Source organism: Hibiscus syriacus, unplaced genomic scaffold (genome assembly GCF_006381635.1).
Source record: "Hibiscus syriacus cultivar Baekdansim isolate YM2019G1 unplaced genomic scaffold, ASM638163v2 tig00113124_pilon, whole genome shotgun sequence".
In the NCBI taxonomy this organism is placed as follows: domain Eukaryota; kingdom Viridiplantae; phylum Streptophyta; class Magnoliopsida; order Malvales; family Malvaceae; genus Hibiscus; species Hibiscus syriacus.
Genome location: NW_024063444.1, coordinates 3,420,386 through 3,437,289, shown reverse-complemented (window position 1 = coordinate 3,437,289; position 16,904 = coordinate 3,420,386). Strand labels below are relative to the sequence as shown.

Genomic DNA, 16,904 nt, shown 5'->3' with positions numbered 1-16,904 from the left:
CAACGGTCGAAATATTTGAATTTTACACATAGTGTACCAATGCACTAGCCCTATGCATCGATGCACCAAACGCTCCCACTGTTTTATTAATTGTTTTCACACTTAAACGACTCTATTGACTCCACTAATGATCCCCAACGTTCAGAATAAATTGAAGGAGTATTTAAACAAGCTTAAAAGCCATTGATAAAAAAATAAGTAATAACAAGAAGCAAGAATCATGAGAGAATCAAAGAGAAAGCATCAAACTCATTGTTTGAGCATTTCAAGCCTATTTTTCATTCAATATTCTTTTTGCTTTCAAGAACACTACTTGTACTCAATTGTATTCATTCTTGAGTGTTCTTTCTTTGTTCTAGAATTGTGCAAACACATTTGCCTTGTGAGGTTTTCCATTAAGTTTGCGAATTTGTAATCTTCTCTTTTAGAAAGAGTGTTCTCAAGAATTGGGGTATATTCTTGAGGGAGTTGTAAGGTTATCTCTTTGGCCTCAAAAGAAAGAACAAATTAGTTAATTTGTTGGAAAATCCTTAGTGTGGATAGCTAAGGTAGTGGACGTAGACTTTGGTTGAGAAAGTCGAACCACTCTAAATCGTTGTGCAATTACTTTCAATTTTCTACAAAAGCTTCCACCAAATTTTTAATTGCCAATTCACCCCCTCTTGGCCGATTCCATCAATCGATTAACTCAACATCTCATCATCACAGGAAGCTGTGATGAAGAAGTGCGAGATATGATCAACGGGCTTAACAGTCAGTTTGTACTAAAGGATCTTGGGGTCTTAAGTTTTTTTTGGGAATCGAAGTGTGTCGAGAAGCTGTTGTGGTTATCTTAAGTCAGCAAAAATATATACGTGATCTATTGTTTAAAAATGGGTTAGAGGACGCTAAGGGCCTTCCTACACCTATGGTCACTAATTGCAAGCTGGCAGTTGACACTGGAGTACCAGTTGAGGATGTAGCTCATTATAGGAGTGTTGTTGGTGCCTTGCAGTACATCGTTATAACGCGACTAGACATTGCCTTTGCAGTAAATAAGGTATGTCAGTTTATGCAAGCACCGTGTGATGTTCATCTTCAGACAGTAAAATGAATACTGAGGTATCTACAGGCTACTGCTGATTTTTGTCTTCGATTTTCAGCTTCATCACGGTTGTCCTTAATAGGCTTTACTGATGCGAATTGGGGTCAGATGTAGATAGACGCTCGACCTCGAGTTACTGCATCTACTTTGGTGACAATTTGGTTTTCTGGAGCTCTCGTAAACAACAGGTAGTTGCTCGTTCTACGACAGAGGCTGAGTATCGAAGTGTTGCATGCGCTACTGCAGAGATGGTATGGCTTGAATCACTGTTGGGTGAGCTGCGGATGCCCATTCATGGAAAACTTATCTTGTGGTGTGACAATTCTTATGATGTAGCAGTTTGTGCAAATCCGATCCTGCATTTCAAGTTCAAACATGTTAAACTAGATCTGTTCTTTGTTAGGGAAATGGTTGTTGCTGGCAAACTATCGGTTCAGGAGGTACCTGCCTTTGAGCAGGTTGTTGATGTCCTAACTAAATCGTTGTATGCTCCCGCGTTTCTTAAAAATAGGTAACAGTTACTTGTCTAACATATTCAAGGCAAGTTTGTGGCTTCAACGATTGAGGAGGTGTGGCAAATGAATTTTTGAGTGAATTCTTGTTTTCGACAAGAATCTGTGTTGAATGGTGTTAACCAATAAGAGAGTTTGTTGTAGGGGGGATGTTGATGCATGGTCTTGCGTGTGTTAAAGGACTTGAGGAAACCTATAGTAAAGTAGGGGGAATGTTGGTTTATGAGGTGGAGCTGGTGTCGTTTTAACTAATCCTTCACGTGCAGTTAGGTTGTTAAGTGTTAGTTGAGGTAGTTATGAGCTGTTAAGCTTCTTGGATTGTTTTAACTAGTTGTATAAATATACCTCTCCATAATTGAGAGAGCAATGGTGAAATGAATGAAGTTTTTGCATACTAGTTGTTCTCTCGTTTCTTTCCCTAAGCTTGTTCTCTTTGCAAAGCTCATCGTTCTTTAAAACGATACTATAACACTCAATATAGCTTTTTTAATAATATAAAATAATTATAAGGTAATATTTATACATAATATTTCTTCATCGTAAACAATACATAATAGAATACTTAATAAGTTGTAATCTCAATGTATTTGAAATCTACACAATTATCATAGTAATTAATTAATTAATTAAAATAGTTTATGGAAATGGGACCAATGTGTGCAATAATAGCCGTGAATGTATGAAGGATGGAAATAATGGCCCTCCCACTTAAGAATAATATGATGAATTATTGATGATGTGAGATGTGATGGGGTTAGAGTATTAATTTAACATTTTCTGATAAAATGAACACTTCATCTGAACCCTGGTTTTGAGAAATAAAACCAACGGTGGCCGGGGGCATTGTCTTTGTTTTAGATCAAATGTTTGATAGGGTCAAAGACTCAAAATAAGTGGCTTCCACACGCAATTTCACCCTAAATGCACCTTCCCCTTTCCCTTTGGAATATTCCAAATATAAATACAATTCAATTTGTAATTGTCCATCTGGGGATGGAATCGGATGGAATCGGATGGAATCGGATGGAATCGGATGGAATCAGATGGAATCGTAATAAGACTCTTTAACATAAATTATTTCAATATTTACTCATCTTTGTTCACCTAAATTATTTCAATATTTACTCATCTTTATTCATCTAAATTATTTTAGTTACTTATCTTTATGTTAACGAAGATTATCAAAGGTAAGATCTTTAAAACTTTTCCAATAGTACACGTATGGTTGCTTGAGAAATGCAAAGCCAAGTCCCTAATTTGTGGAGGGGTGTGAATGCAAATGACTCCTGGTATTGTAATTGCGTATAAAATACAATGTTATTAAAATCGGACCGGACCGGCCGGTTCGACCGGTTAAACCGTGAACCGGTGGCCTGTCCGGTCCGGTTAACTCCCAAAACCGGATGAGCACATAACCGGTAAAGAACAGGAAGAACCGGCTGAAAACCGGTAAAACCGGGGTAAACCGGCTGAAAATCGGTAAAACCGGTTTGAACCTCTGGTTCACTTTTTTTTCTTTAAAAAAAAATTAAATCAAACGACGTCATTTTTTCAACGAGCCGAGTCAAATTCGAGTATTGCTGAGCTCGACTCGAACTTCAAAACTTTAAAAGTAAGCTCAACTCGACTCAAAAACTCACGAGCTAAAAATTATCAAGTTCAACTCGAACTCGAAATATAATATTAAAACTCGAAATCGAAAAGGCTCGAACTCAAAAAAAAAATAGAAGTTCGATTGAAGCCTAAAATTTTGAGCTCAATTGAAGCGAAAGAATAGTTCGCTTTGTGCTCACCAAAAGGCTCCATGATTTTGAATGTCAAATTGCCTCTATTATTTATAGAAGTAAGTTGGGACGCTCTTCTATGTTTCTTAGCCATGTGGGATTGTTTTGTTCTCATATTTTTACTCTTTAAACTTTTGGGATGCTCTTCTATGTTTCTTAGCCATGTGGGATTGGTTTTTTTAAAACAATTAAACCAAATGACATCATTTGTTATGATTTTTTTAAGCCCAATTTTATTTTTTTGATTATAGTTATATAATTATATTTATTATTTAATATGTTTTACCTTTTAATTTATAATATTGCTTTGAATATTATGTAAAATTAAAAAAAAATATTATTTTATATAAAATCCGGTTCAACCGCGGTTGAACCCGGTTGAACCAGTGAACCAGTATCTTCACCGGTTCAATGTCCGGTCCGGTTTTAAAAATATTGATAAAATATGCAACACGTGGTTGAAGAAGAAATAAAAAGTGCAAATTTTGTCGTATGGTTAGGGCTAAGGTGGACGGTGAAGCAGCTTTAGACATACACCATTGACGGGACTTGGAACTTTAAACATTTAACGGCTGCTAAAGCAACTTGAAGGGCCCCAAGCCCCCACCAAACCCGGTGATTTGACCAAACTGACATATATTTACCGAATATTTACCTTTTTAGCACCGTTTGATATATATTTCTCGAAGTGGCACCCTTTCGGCTGAGCTGGGGAAAGGCGCGTCCCCGGGGACGCGCTTTACCCGTGTTTTTGCTGAGTTGGATGCCACGTGTGGAAGGCGCATCCCCGGGGACGCGCTTTCCATTAAATGCCATAAATGCCCCCATCCGTTTTCCCTAACTACCCCCCTCCTCCTCCTATATAAACCCCCTCAACCCTCCCTCATTCTTAATATATTTATGTAAATATATTTTTTTTATTAAAAATAATTTATATAATTATTATTTATTTAGAATTAATTTTTTTTGTGCTAATTATATTGTTTTGTCTACAGTTATAATGGAAAACGAAATGATGTTGCGATTGGATATTGATCATATCTCCAGACATTTTAGTGATATGGTAATATTTTTTATAATTAATGTTAATATTTAAATTTATTTTTATTTTAAAGTTATGAATTTATATTAATTTTAATTTTTATAATGTATATTATTTAGGATACTGATCGTATTTTAGAGACTTTTATTAAAAATCCACGTATACCGACACCGGAACGTATTTTGCCATATTTGGCTTCTGCCGGGTTCGGGTATATTGCAACAATTATTGGCGGTTTCAAACTCGAACCTGTCCTAATTTCTGCACTGATTGAGAGGTGGAGGCCCGAGACACACACTTTTCACCTTCCATGTGGAGAGGCCACAATTACATTGGAGGATGTCTCTATGCATATGGGGCTTCCCGTCGACGGAAACATGATGTGTGGTATGGCGGATGGTGATTGGAAGTCAATGTGCATTGATTATCTTGGAGCTGCTCCACCAGAGTTTAATGTAGATAGAATAGCGTTATCTTGGTTGAAAGCTAATTTTGAGGTTTTAAATGAAAATGCTTCAGAGGATCAAGCAAAGGCAGGCCCGAGACACACACTTTTCACCTTCCATGTGGAGAGGCCACAATTACATTGGAGGATGTCTCTATGCATATGGGGCTTCCCGTCGACGGAAACATGATGTTGGTATGGCGATGGTGATTGGAAGTCAATGTGCATTGATTATCTTGGAGCTGCTCCACCAGAGTTTATGTAGATAGAATAGCGTTATCTTGGTTGAAGCTAATTTGAGGTTTAAATGAAAATGCTTCAGAGGATCAAGCAAAGGCATGTGCTCAGGCATATATTCTACGAATATTGGAGAATATTGATGCCCGACAAATCTCGCAACCAGGTGCATTGTATGGTTTGCAGCATCTGATCGATTTTGATGAAGCTGGAAGATATAGTTGGGGCGCTGCAGTTTTGGCATTTCTCTTTAGAGAAATGTGTCGGGCGACGAATTATAAGAAAACTGCTATCGGTGGATGTGTCTCCTGCTTCTACAATCATAGGCGTGGTTTCGCATGCCTTTCTTATGCCCGATCGTGAATGAACCATACGTATTCCCCTTATTGTTGAGGTAATTTTCGAACTAAATTTTGATTTAAATATTTTCAATTAAATAGGGTGATATTTAGTTGATATTATATTTCATAGGTGGTCGATGAAAAGAAATAACCATAAAAGTATACCTACTAGGTTAGAGGAAATTCGTTTACTTATTGATACGAAAGCTGGGTCTGAGGTATGTTTTTAAATCTGTTTAAATATTAATATTTTAATTTAAAATGCTAGATATAATTAGAATATTTTATTTATTTGAATTGTATATTTATATTTCAGTTTCAGTGGATACCTTATGCAAGCGATGAAGTGAAGGCTTGCATCCCACCCCACCTTAGTGGGTCATTAGAGGTATGGATATCGGTTATACCTCTTATATGTTATGCTATTATTGAGTGGCATCCAGTTGATCGCGTGCTCCGTCGGTATGGTTGTACTCAATATATTCCTGGAGCACCTAGGAATTTAGACGACGTGCATAACATAGATAGACGAGGAAAGAAATAGGTTAACTGGGTGGTGAGACACAGAGATTGGATTGCGCTTTGGGAGAACCGATATACACTGTTGGCCCCTCGACAATATTACGCTGAAACTGATCATATGGTTACGGATAACTATATGGACTAGTTTAATGAAAATGGAAAGTCGTTTCTACTTTCGGTGGAAGCACGAGGGGTTAACATTCCTAGGCGCCGAGAAACACGTCAACCGTCTCAATATCATCGTCCCCCGACGCGTGAACGGAGAGAATGCGCTACCGGTTCTGCATCAGTCCCACCACAACATCCTTATCTGTCGATGTCGCAGGAGTACATGCCCAGCCCTCCACTTCATATGCCAAGCCCACCAGTTCATATGCCATCTCTGCAGGGTTACATTCCTAGCCCGCCAGGTTACATTCCGAGCCCACAGGGTTACATTCCTAGCCCGCCAGGTTACATGCCTAGCCCGCAGGGTTTTATACCATATGGAGGTGTATATACGACTATGTTTAATGATCCAACATATGGTTCATATGCATCTTATTTGGCTGGTGGTGCTTCTCCGCAGACACCTTAATCTCCATCTGGGATCACAGACATCGATGCCAATGTTTCCACAGTTTTCACAGTTCCTGGGGAACGGTGGGATTGTTACTAGCACTCCTCCAGGGTCGTTATTTTATACAGGCCCTTTAGCCCCTTCAGCGTCATCTACACCAAATGAAGAAAATGCTGCTGATGATGATAGTGAAGATGAGGAGACTGAAGAACAAGTTCCACGAAGAAATCCTCCACGAAATAGACAACCACCGCCATGTGGAACTCATTCGAGAAGACGACATCAGTGATCCAGTTGTATTTTAATGTTATTTAAATAGTAATATTTCAGAATTTTATGTAATTTGGTTATGTTATTTAAATGTTTCATGGTTGTTACATACATATTTTTAATGTTATTTTTATTCACATTTAACATTAAATGTTTAATAAATGTTTTTAAAATACAAATTATATATTCGAAATTTAAAATAAAAATAAAAATAATATTATTCGAAATTTAAAATTAAATATAAGATCTGTAATGACTTCACATCATTAATGGCGGATCCAACGCCAGATACCATGCCATCAAGTTCAATAGGAAGGCATTCATCTGCAACTGCTTATGATCTCAACCCACGTGACTTCACCAATAATCCATATGGCAACATCTCTTCTACTTCAAGGGGCAGACATTCATCTGCCAATGTTTTCGACTTACATATGGAAATGCCAACGAGAAGGCAGTCTATTCACATCCCACATGATACAATGGCCTCAAGTTCAAGGGGAGGACACGCAAGCGGGAACTTATTTGACCTCAACATTAGATTATCGGAGGAACCCTCATCTCCACCAGAAGAACCTCTTCGGGAGCCAGGTGCAGATGGTGCTAAAATGGGATTATTCGTTGAACCTGACTCACCACAGTTTAACGTACATTCTAATGATGACGAGGATGGCGTTCCGATAAATACAACACCAGCCTAACTTCATGCACATATGTATGAGGCTGATTATGATGCAATGTATGAGACTGAATTTCCAGATCTTCCTGATGTTGGCAACTATGGACTTCAATCATTAGTCAATGACGGTAATTTACATATTGGAATGGAGTTCGCATCGAAGGAGGAAGCAATGATGGCAATAAAGAGTTACAATATTCGTAACTCAGTTAAGTCCCGAGTTGATTGATCTAACACGGAGAAATATGTCTGCTACTGCGTCCAACGTGACAATGGATGTCAATGGATGGTCCGTGTAGGAAGAACAACTTATGGGAACTAACCAGATACAACTGTCCTCATACATGTTGTGCAACAGGTACAAACCAGGATTATCCCAACTTGGACTCCAACATTATTTGCCAAGCAATCATGCCCATTGTGAAGCAAAGATCTCATATAGCTGTTGCAGTGTTGATTTCTGCTATACAGTCACAATATGGGTACACTGTCTCATATAAAAAAGCGTGGTTGGCAAAACAGAATGCCATTTGCAAACTTCATGGCGAATGGGATTCCTCTTACAACGAGATGTCCAGTTGGTTTCAAGTTGTGCAAAGACTTAATCCCGGGATAATTGTTGAGTTCGAAACTCAACATCATTACGTGAATGATCGAATGGTTCGCGATCGCTGCCAATTTTACCGTGTCTTTTGGACTTACCCTCAGTGTATTAATGCAGTCAAGTACTGTAAACCAGTTGTCCAAATTGATGGTACTTTCTTGTATGGGAAATACAAGCAAGTTTTATTATTGGCTAGGTCCAAGATGGAAACCGCAATATTCTCCTGTTGCGTTTACCCTCGTTCAAGGAGAAGACACTGAGTCTTGGGCTTTTTTCCTTAAAAATTTACGTTTACATGTTGTCACCAGGGAACGAGTATGCATTATTTCAGACCGAGGAACCGGGATAAAAGAAGCAATGGACTCTTTGGGTACAATGTATAGACCTCCACATGTTCACATTGTGTGTGTCCGTCATATTGCTGCAAACTATTACGGAAAATACAAGAAGAACGATGAACGTCAGTTAGTCGTGCGGATGGGTATGTTACTTTTTCCCAATTTTTCTATCAAATTCTTATTACTTATTTATACTTCATATTAACTATTACATATTCCTAATGACTTAGGTTACGAACTCTTACCTCAAAGGTTTGAGTCGATGTTACAAGAGCTGTTTGGCAAAAATAAGAAGGGGTGCGAGTACATTATGGACATCAGCAAAGAAATGTGGACAAATGCATATGACGGGGGGTATCGATATGGTCATATGACAACAAACTTGGCTGAAGCAATAAATTCAACCTTAAAGGGGGCGCGTCATTTACCAGTCACGGCGTTGGTTAAAACGACTTTTCATTTGGGTCAACTCTTTGCAAAGCTCGGTGGACAAGCTCTTACTTGGATGCAAAACGGCCATATTTACCACCCAAGACTAGTAGTTGATTTACAGAAAAAAGTGGCTGCATCAAATGGGATGTTAGTTACAAATTTTTATCACACCCGTGAATTGTTTCGTGTAACCGAAATACCACGTCGGCTGCAAGGGATTGGAGCTAACTCTTTTAGAGTTAATCTGCAAGAGAGGTGGTGCGATTGTGGTTTCTTTCAAGCACTCAAATATCCATGCTCTCATGTCATTGCAGCTTGCTCACATTCGCATTTGGACTACAAAAATTATGTTGATCCCGTATACCAACTTTCACAAGTATTCAAGGTATATGAATTTGAGTTTCCGCCCATAGGAAACAAAAGAGACCCAAATGAGATTAAAACTTGGCTTACAATTGTACCAGATCCATTGCTATTGAGGGACTCAGGTCGTCCAAAATCTACTAGAATACATTGTGATATGGATATTCGGGAGAAGTCAACAGAACAAAAATGATGTGGGCATTGTAGAAACATCGGGCACAATAGAAAAAAATACCCAGCTCTGTTATCATCATATAACCGTTAACTCTTATGTAATTAATATTGTATTTAAATGAATGTTTTTGTTTCTAATAATTTAATGTTATTGCATTTATATAATTTGTCAATGTATGTACACCTAAATAATTTTTTTTAACTTTTAAATACATAAATATTTTCAATATATTTATTTAATACAATAATTAATATTATTAGTTATAAATTTTTTTAAAATATAATAACAATTCCACCTTCTAAGTCGAGAAAAATATTAAATTAAACAAATTAAAAGTTATTAAAAAATTTATGTATACGATGACACATTTCATGTTCTGATTGGAGGATTAAATTTATTAAATTAAATTTTCAATAAGACTAATTTCATAAAATATGTAAGTCTTGAAGATTAAATATGTAATTATACTAATTTATTAACTTATGCATCAATATTTTCGTTAAATATTGATAAGAGATGACTAGATTGATAACATTTAAATAATTAACTGATAAAATTAATAGATCGATAATCAAAATAAATAATAATAATATAACCATATGTGTAATATTATAATTTCATACATTTTTCCTATAACTACAATAAAATCAAAACTAGTTTTCATATATTGTTCTATCATATTAATGTAGATAATTCACTCCACCTTTAACACACATTAACAAAATACATTTGATAATTCTTACATTATAATCGAAACACTTTATATAATATATTACTAATTTATAATAATAATAATAATAAAAATAAAATATTTATTATTAAACAAAATACCAGCGTGGCAGTCGAGTCATCAGAATCCAGTGAAGGCGCGTCCCCGGAGATGCGCCTTCCACACGTGGCATCCAACTCAGCGAAAACACGGGTAAAGCGTGTCCGCCAGCTCAGCCGAAAGGGTGCCACTTCGGGAAATATATATCAACCGGTGCTAAAAAGGTAAATATTCAGTTAAATAATGTCAGTTTGGTCAAATCGCCACCAAACCCTTGCCTGAATACTAATAAAATAAAACCTCCTCTTCTTGGCGTGGGTAATTATAGTGTACGGTAGTTTAATATAAAATTAAGAAAAAACTTTATTGGAAATATATATACCTTCCAAGTATTCTCATTACAATCGAACGAGCGATGCTCCTCAGTCCACGTCGGTTGCTAAAAAGGTGAGGGATGACAAATTGGCTAACGATAGCGATGGCAATGGCAAATAGCATGGGCGGTGGCATCGATATTAGGACCCACGATGCCCGAGCCAGATACACGCAAAAAGGCCAAAACAAGACAGAATCGGTATTTTGTTGGCACTCCGCACACCCGCCCACGTCAGGTTGGGTCTCCGTCATTCTCATCATGAAAAGGGAGTTTGGGTTACCACTCGGAGTCGGAGCCAGTGCTTTTTTTGCTCGAAACACCGTTGAGATCTTGTCATCTCACTTTCATCTATCCCCACCTTTTTTCTTGTGGTACTTTTTACTCTCATTTAACATGCCTTGTTTAGGTAGACACTCGTCTTTATCTAGGTTTTAACTTATTATTATTATTATTTTATTAATAATATATTTTTTATAAATCCAACAAAGCCTAAACAGGTCAAAACCCAGCTAATGGTCCAATGACTAAGGCTTACAAACACCCCACCCGAAGCCCAACAATTAAGCCCATGCTTGAGAGCCCAAAATTCGACTAGGGTTTTCTCACTTTAGCCCAGTGTCGCTCAATCTCATCCACACGATTTGGACCCAAATCAATGGTCCAGATCTAAAACCCTAACCATAGAGAGCTGATGTCGCCACCACTGCTTATTACTGCTGCCGTCGTCGGCTATCTTTACCACCATTTCAATCTATAGTGACGAGAAGTCATCATCAGTAGTAAAAAGATGTCAAATAAAAAACAATAAAAATAATAAAAAAATAAATGAAATCCCGAGGAAATCGGGGCTATGTAACAAGCAAGGATAGGGAACTCATACCATATTCTCTAGGAAAGCAGCAAAGTCATCATCAACTCTCGCAACCAAGATAAAAAGAGGATAAGGAACCAAAAAGAAAAGGGGAACCACCTTTTAGAAAAAACTATCAAAGCAAAAAAAAGAGCGAAAGAAAGCAACCAGTTTCGAAAACAAAAAAACAAACAAAACAAAGAGGAAACAGATGAAAAACCAAACAAAAAAAAAGAGAGAAACCCCTTACCTTTGATCAAAAGAACGTCGAAAAACTCGAGGGTCGTTGGATCTTTGAATATTCGAAAGGTAAACCCTAGATTTAGGGTCCTAGGGCGAGTTGTAGGTTAAATAGGGTTGCGATTCAGGTTAAGGAGGACGAGAGGAATGTTTGGGGGATTTTGTTTCCTCCGGCCATCGTGAACGGTCGTGAAATGCTGCCGGCGAACAACGAACCTCTCTCTCCCAATGAGGAAGTTGAGAGAGTTTGAGAATTCTCTCTCTTCCCTCTACTGAAGAAGCAAAACAAATGAAGTTGATGGTCGATTTTGGTTTGAGTGTGGAAATATATACCATGTATGAAATGACATAGTTTTGAAAGGGGTGGGTTTGTATTTTAGCGAGTGGGATAATCACAGTTTAAGTCCCTCTAACTCTGTAATCTCTCAGTCATTGAATGAAGTATGATATCATCTTGTTTTGAGCCTTTTTTCTTTTAATGTTTGCTTATTTTTTATTATGACCATGAAGTTTATGATGCTTTTATTTTGATCAATTTTTTTGTATGGATGCTTTTAGGTGGATTCATTATTTATCCTCCCATGTTTCTAGTTTATTCAATTTTAGTCCTTAATTTCATGCATAGTTTAGTTGCATTTTTAGTGTCTTGGCTGTTTAATATCCTCGATTGTTACCCTGATTATTGATGGTATTTTTGTTTGGTCTTTCGAGTCAATGTTAATATTATTTAGATCCTTTAATCAAGTATGTTTAGTTTCTCTTGTTGATGCTATAGCCTCCATTGATTCCATGGTTTTATTTTAGTCCTTTATATATATATTTGAATGTATAGGCGACCTAATATATATGTCATGGTTCTATATAATATGTACTCCATTATACCACATTTATTAAATATTCTATATATTAAATGTTATGGATCACCTTTGCACTTTATTCTTTATCTTTTATTATGTGTGTATATATATATATATATTTATTTATTTTCATTTCATATTATTTTTATTATTTTATTTGTTAATATTTTCTTCAAATATTTTCAAGAACACTTATTTGTAGGATGAGCGTAGAAAGCATTGCTTGATCGAAGTAGTGTGATCTGATATGACATTCGAACGAAGCGTGAACTTGAATTAAATCATTTTTAATAATAAATTATTTCATGCAAGTTTCAATATTATTTTTCTAAATATTTTAATAAATCAAGGATGAATATTCTTTTGCAGACCAGAAATAGAAGAGATAGTCTTCTTGTCGGAGGATGAGCAAATCTTTATATTTCTTTTCGAATTAAAGGATTTTCCCTAATAATTAATTTAAAGCAAATTAATTAAATTTTAATAAATGAATCATATTCTATAACTTTATATTCAATTTATATTTTCCACCATTTTGTAACATTATATAAGCGACTAAGTACCAATTTTAGGTGTTGTGGGAGTGTTTATCTTTCCCCACGCGTAATCGATTCTCGAACCCTTAAAAATAAATTTTTGGATAACGTAGACTAATTTTTGTCTTAAAAAAAGATTTTTCTTAAAATTATTTTAAAAGACGTTTTAGGTATTCGACATACCTAATCCAAATGTCGATAGCGACTCTCATTCAATTTAATTCAAATTAAATCAAAATTGTCAATTTTTTTAAATAAAGTCATAATTGTTTTTTTTTAACTTAATTGTTTTAAAAAAATGGTTATGACAACTTGGCGATTCTGCTAGGGACTTTTTTTTACAGAGTCAGACTGTAAGTCACTTACACATTATCGTAGTGATGGAAATTATAAGTTCGAGTTTATAATTAACTTATGATCCTTATTTGCATATTCTCATGGTAATATTTTATCTCTCTAGTATTTATGTTGATAGTTGTGATTATTTTTCTACACTGGTTGCCACTTATCAGGCCAACCTACTGCAACTCTCATCCTTTGGTTTGGGATGGAAAAATGTACAAAACATTTGGGCTTTAATTTTGGTCTCTTTTCATTGAAATCTTACTTCAACATGACCTTATTCACTCCTTGAGATGATTAGAAAGAAGTACAACAAATCCTTTTAATGGAATATTTTGAAGAAAGTTGTATGGTCCTTGGTTGGAAGAAGCTAATGTGTTAAACCTTGAGAAAAGGTTTTCGAAAATTGCAGCACTTGGACTAGTCAAGATTTTGTTGGAACAAGGACATACAACTTGCGTAATGGTGCTCAGAATTTCTCACTTTAAGGATTTTGCTTTAGCCTATTAGATATATTTGATATTTTGCAAAAATTCCAGTGCGGCGATATGCAGTTTTTGGATTATCTTCTTTGAAACAACAACAACACCCTATTTTCATATATAATGAGGTAAGGGGAGATAGGGTAGTAGGCTACCCCAACATCAGGTTGAGAGTAGCTTCCGTAGAAAACCTCCGGCAGTCAGAAAATTAAAAATAAAGATAAAATTCAATGCATGTATAAATAAATAAATAAATAAATAAATAATACATAGTTGAACAGTATTCATATGCAGTCTTCCTATACGCGTTTGTAATGGGAAGTAATCCTTGCAAATAAATCCCTACGTAAAAACCTCTGCATATAGACAGAGACGTAAGACCCGACGAAATTTAAAAATAAGAAACATGAAGAGAGAATGATACACATGAGTCAACGATAGCAAACTACGAGAATGAATAAAGTAAAATGAGTTTAAAACAGGCAACACTACTCCGCTACCCTAGTTCTACGCCTTAATAAATTTCAATGACAGAAACATATAAAAAGTAGAAGTCATAGAAATTACAACAAAGGCATTAAAAAGAGGACAGAGATGTTACACCCTATGGTTGTGACCCGCACTACTCGGCTACCCTGATCTTAAGTCTCCATACTTTTCTATCAGAGGTCATGTCCACGGTAAGGGCTAAATTCTTCAAATCAGATCTCAAACAGTCTTCTCACTTCCGCCTTGGACGTCATCTCCTTCTGACACCGTCGGCTGTAATCGACTATACCCTCCTGACCGCATCCGACGGTTGTCGCCTTAGGACATGATCTTATTGTCATTCTATAAAATTTTCAAAATGATTAAAACATGTGGCAAAATTTTGGTGCTCTTCCAGAAGTAATTGTCAGTTTATGGTTGTCATTGATGCTTTAGAGATTGTCATGCTATAGTATTTCCGTTGCCTTTCCATTCTGATAAAAAAAGTATTATGGATCAAAACTTTCTTGAATTTTTTAGGCAACCGGAGAATTGCACGCATCGTGATGGCCGCTGCAGCAAAGCTCTTAACACCAGTTGTTTTGGAGCTTGGAGGAAAGTCTCCAGTTATTGTTGATTCAGGCATTAATTTACAGGTAAGAATAATGCTTATTTTACCACCACGTTGGCTTTCTTTGCATCTTACCGACATTTTGTGTGTATCATTAGGTTGCAACTAGGAGGATAATTGCGGGCAAGTGGGGGTGTAATAATGGACAAGCCTGTATTTCTCCTGATTACATCATTACAACCAAAGATTATGCTCAGCAGTTGGTAAGGTTACCTGTTTAGGTTTACATTTGTAATCCATTTCTTTTCAATCATTTTTTTCATGCACTTTTCATTCTGCAGATGGGTTCTTTTAAATGTGAATTGGAGTGATTATATGGAAAGAATCCATTGGAGTCAAAGGACTTGTCTCGCATAGTGAACTCTAACCACTTTGCTCGTTTGGTAAAGCTTTTGGACGAGGACAAGGTTTCTAGTAAGATCGTCTATGGAGGTGAAAGAGATGAAACAAACTTGTTAGTTCTAATCTGGGTTTTGCTTCTCTTTCAAGTGAACTGGACATTTTCAAACCTCTAAAACGCTCAAATCTCCTACGGCAGGAAGATTGCTCCCACTATATTGCTTGATGTCCCACAGGATTCACTGACCATGAATGAAGAGATATTTGGTCCGTTACTTCCCGTTATCACGGTAGGAGCTAAAAGAGTCTAGTCGATTAAAAGTTCTGCTATTTATTTTTAATTGTCTTTCAAGTTTCTGTTGTTTGTGTGGGAGCGCCTGTCCTAAAAGTTACAGAGTCTAAACCTTTTCTTTATTGCTTGAGCAAAAATATTGTATACCCTTTTCTTCAAATGGGAACACAAAAATGGTAGGAGCTGCTCACCCTCTACTAGCAATTAAGTTTATGAAGTAACAACTAAGCAATACATCTTTGAAAAGCTTGCAAGGGGAAAGTTCCATTAGGATTTTCCTGCGTAGAGAGAGTGGCCCGGCAATATTTATACCATCTGGGAATCGAAATGAATAATTAGCTGATTAGCTCAGTAGTTTTCTAAATAGGTTATAGACGTGACATGCACCTTTCTTTGCTTGTGGTTGGTTTGATAACAGATTGAGAAAGTGGAAGACAGCTTCGATTTCATAAATTCTTCTGGAGCAAAGCCACTAGCAGCATATCTCTTTACCAATAACAAGAAGCTCAAAGAGAGATTTGTTGAAAAAGTCTCTGCAGGGGGTTTGGTCATCAATGACACTACTGTACATGTAAGTATAATTTTAACTCATGGGGTCAATGTGGGCATGAATGCGTTATACACTTTACATTTACATTTATTTACCTTTAAAAGTGGTGCTATTCTCCATGGCTAGCTTGCAAATCATCCCTCGATATAGTTTGAATGATTAGATAATAAAATATAAATTACCAAGTTTTTGTTTCCTAACTTTATTAAATTCATATGCTGATTCTTATTGAACTTTAGAGGTATATGTGGTCCTGATATTGTTTTCAGCTTGCTGAACCCACTTTGCCATTCGGAGGAGTCGGGGACAGTGGAATGGGTGCATACCATGGGAAATTCTCCTTCGATACTTTCAAACATAAGAAGGCTGTTCTATATAGAAGTTTTGCTGGTGATGCCCCTGTGACAGTTGGGCAAATTGGCAAAATCTTATTCATCATTCACTGAACAATGGAATCATCAATTTCCAGATTTTCAGTAAATCTAAAAAAATTTCTTCTAAAAACCCAGATTTTCCTGGTAAAATTGTTGACGTGAACAACAACTGTAACTTCTTCTTTAAATCCAATCTCCAGAGAATCTCATATTCACATTCCCACAATAATAAATTTTTTAAAACCATTGCCGACCAACAAAAGCAAGACGCACAGGAAAAGCATTCAAGTAATAAAAAGACGCCGAACTCAATCAAATTTCTCACTTGCGATTGCACATGCTTTGCTTCCATAGCTTAAAATAATAAATTTTAAAAATACTATGGGTAAATTATGCATTTAGTACATAAAC

General features: G+C 36.3%; 1 pseudogene; it reads left to right on the top strand.

Annotated features, from left to right (window-relative positions):
- The first annotated feature begins 907 nt into the window (after positions 1-907).
- Positions 908-16,565, top strand: LOC120185781 (annotated as a pseudogene).
- The last annotated feature ends 339 nt before the right edge of the window (positions 16,566-16,904 follow it).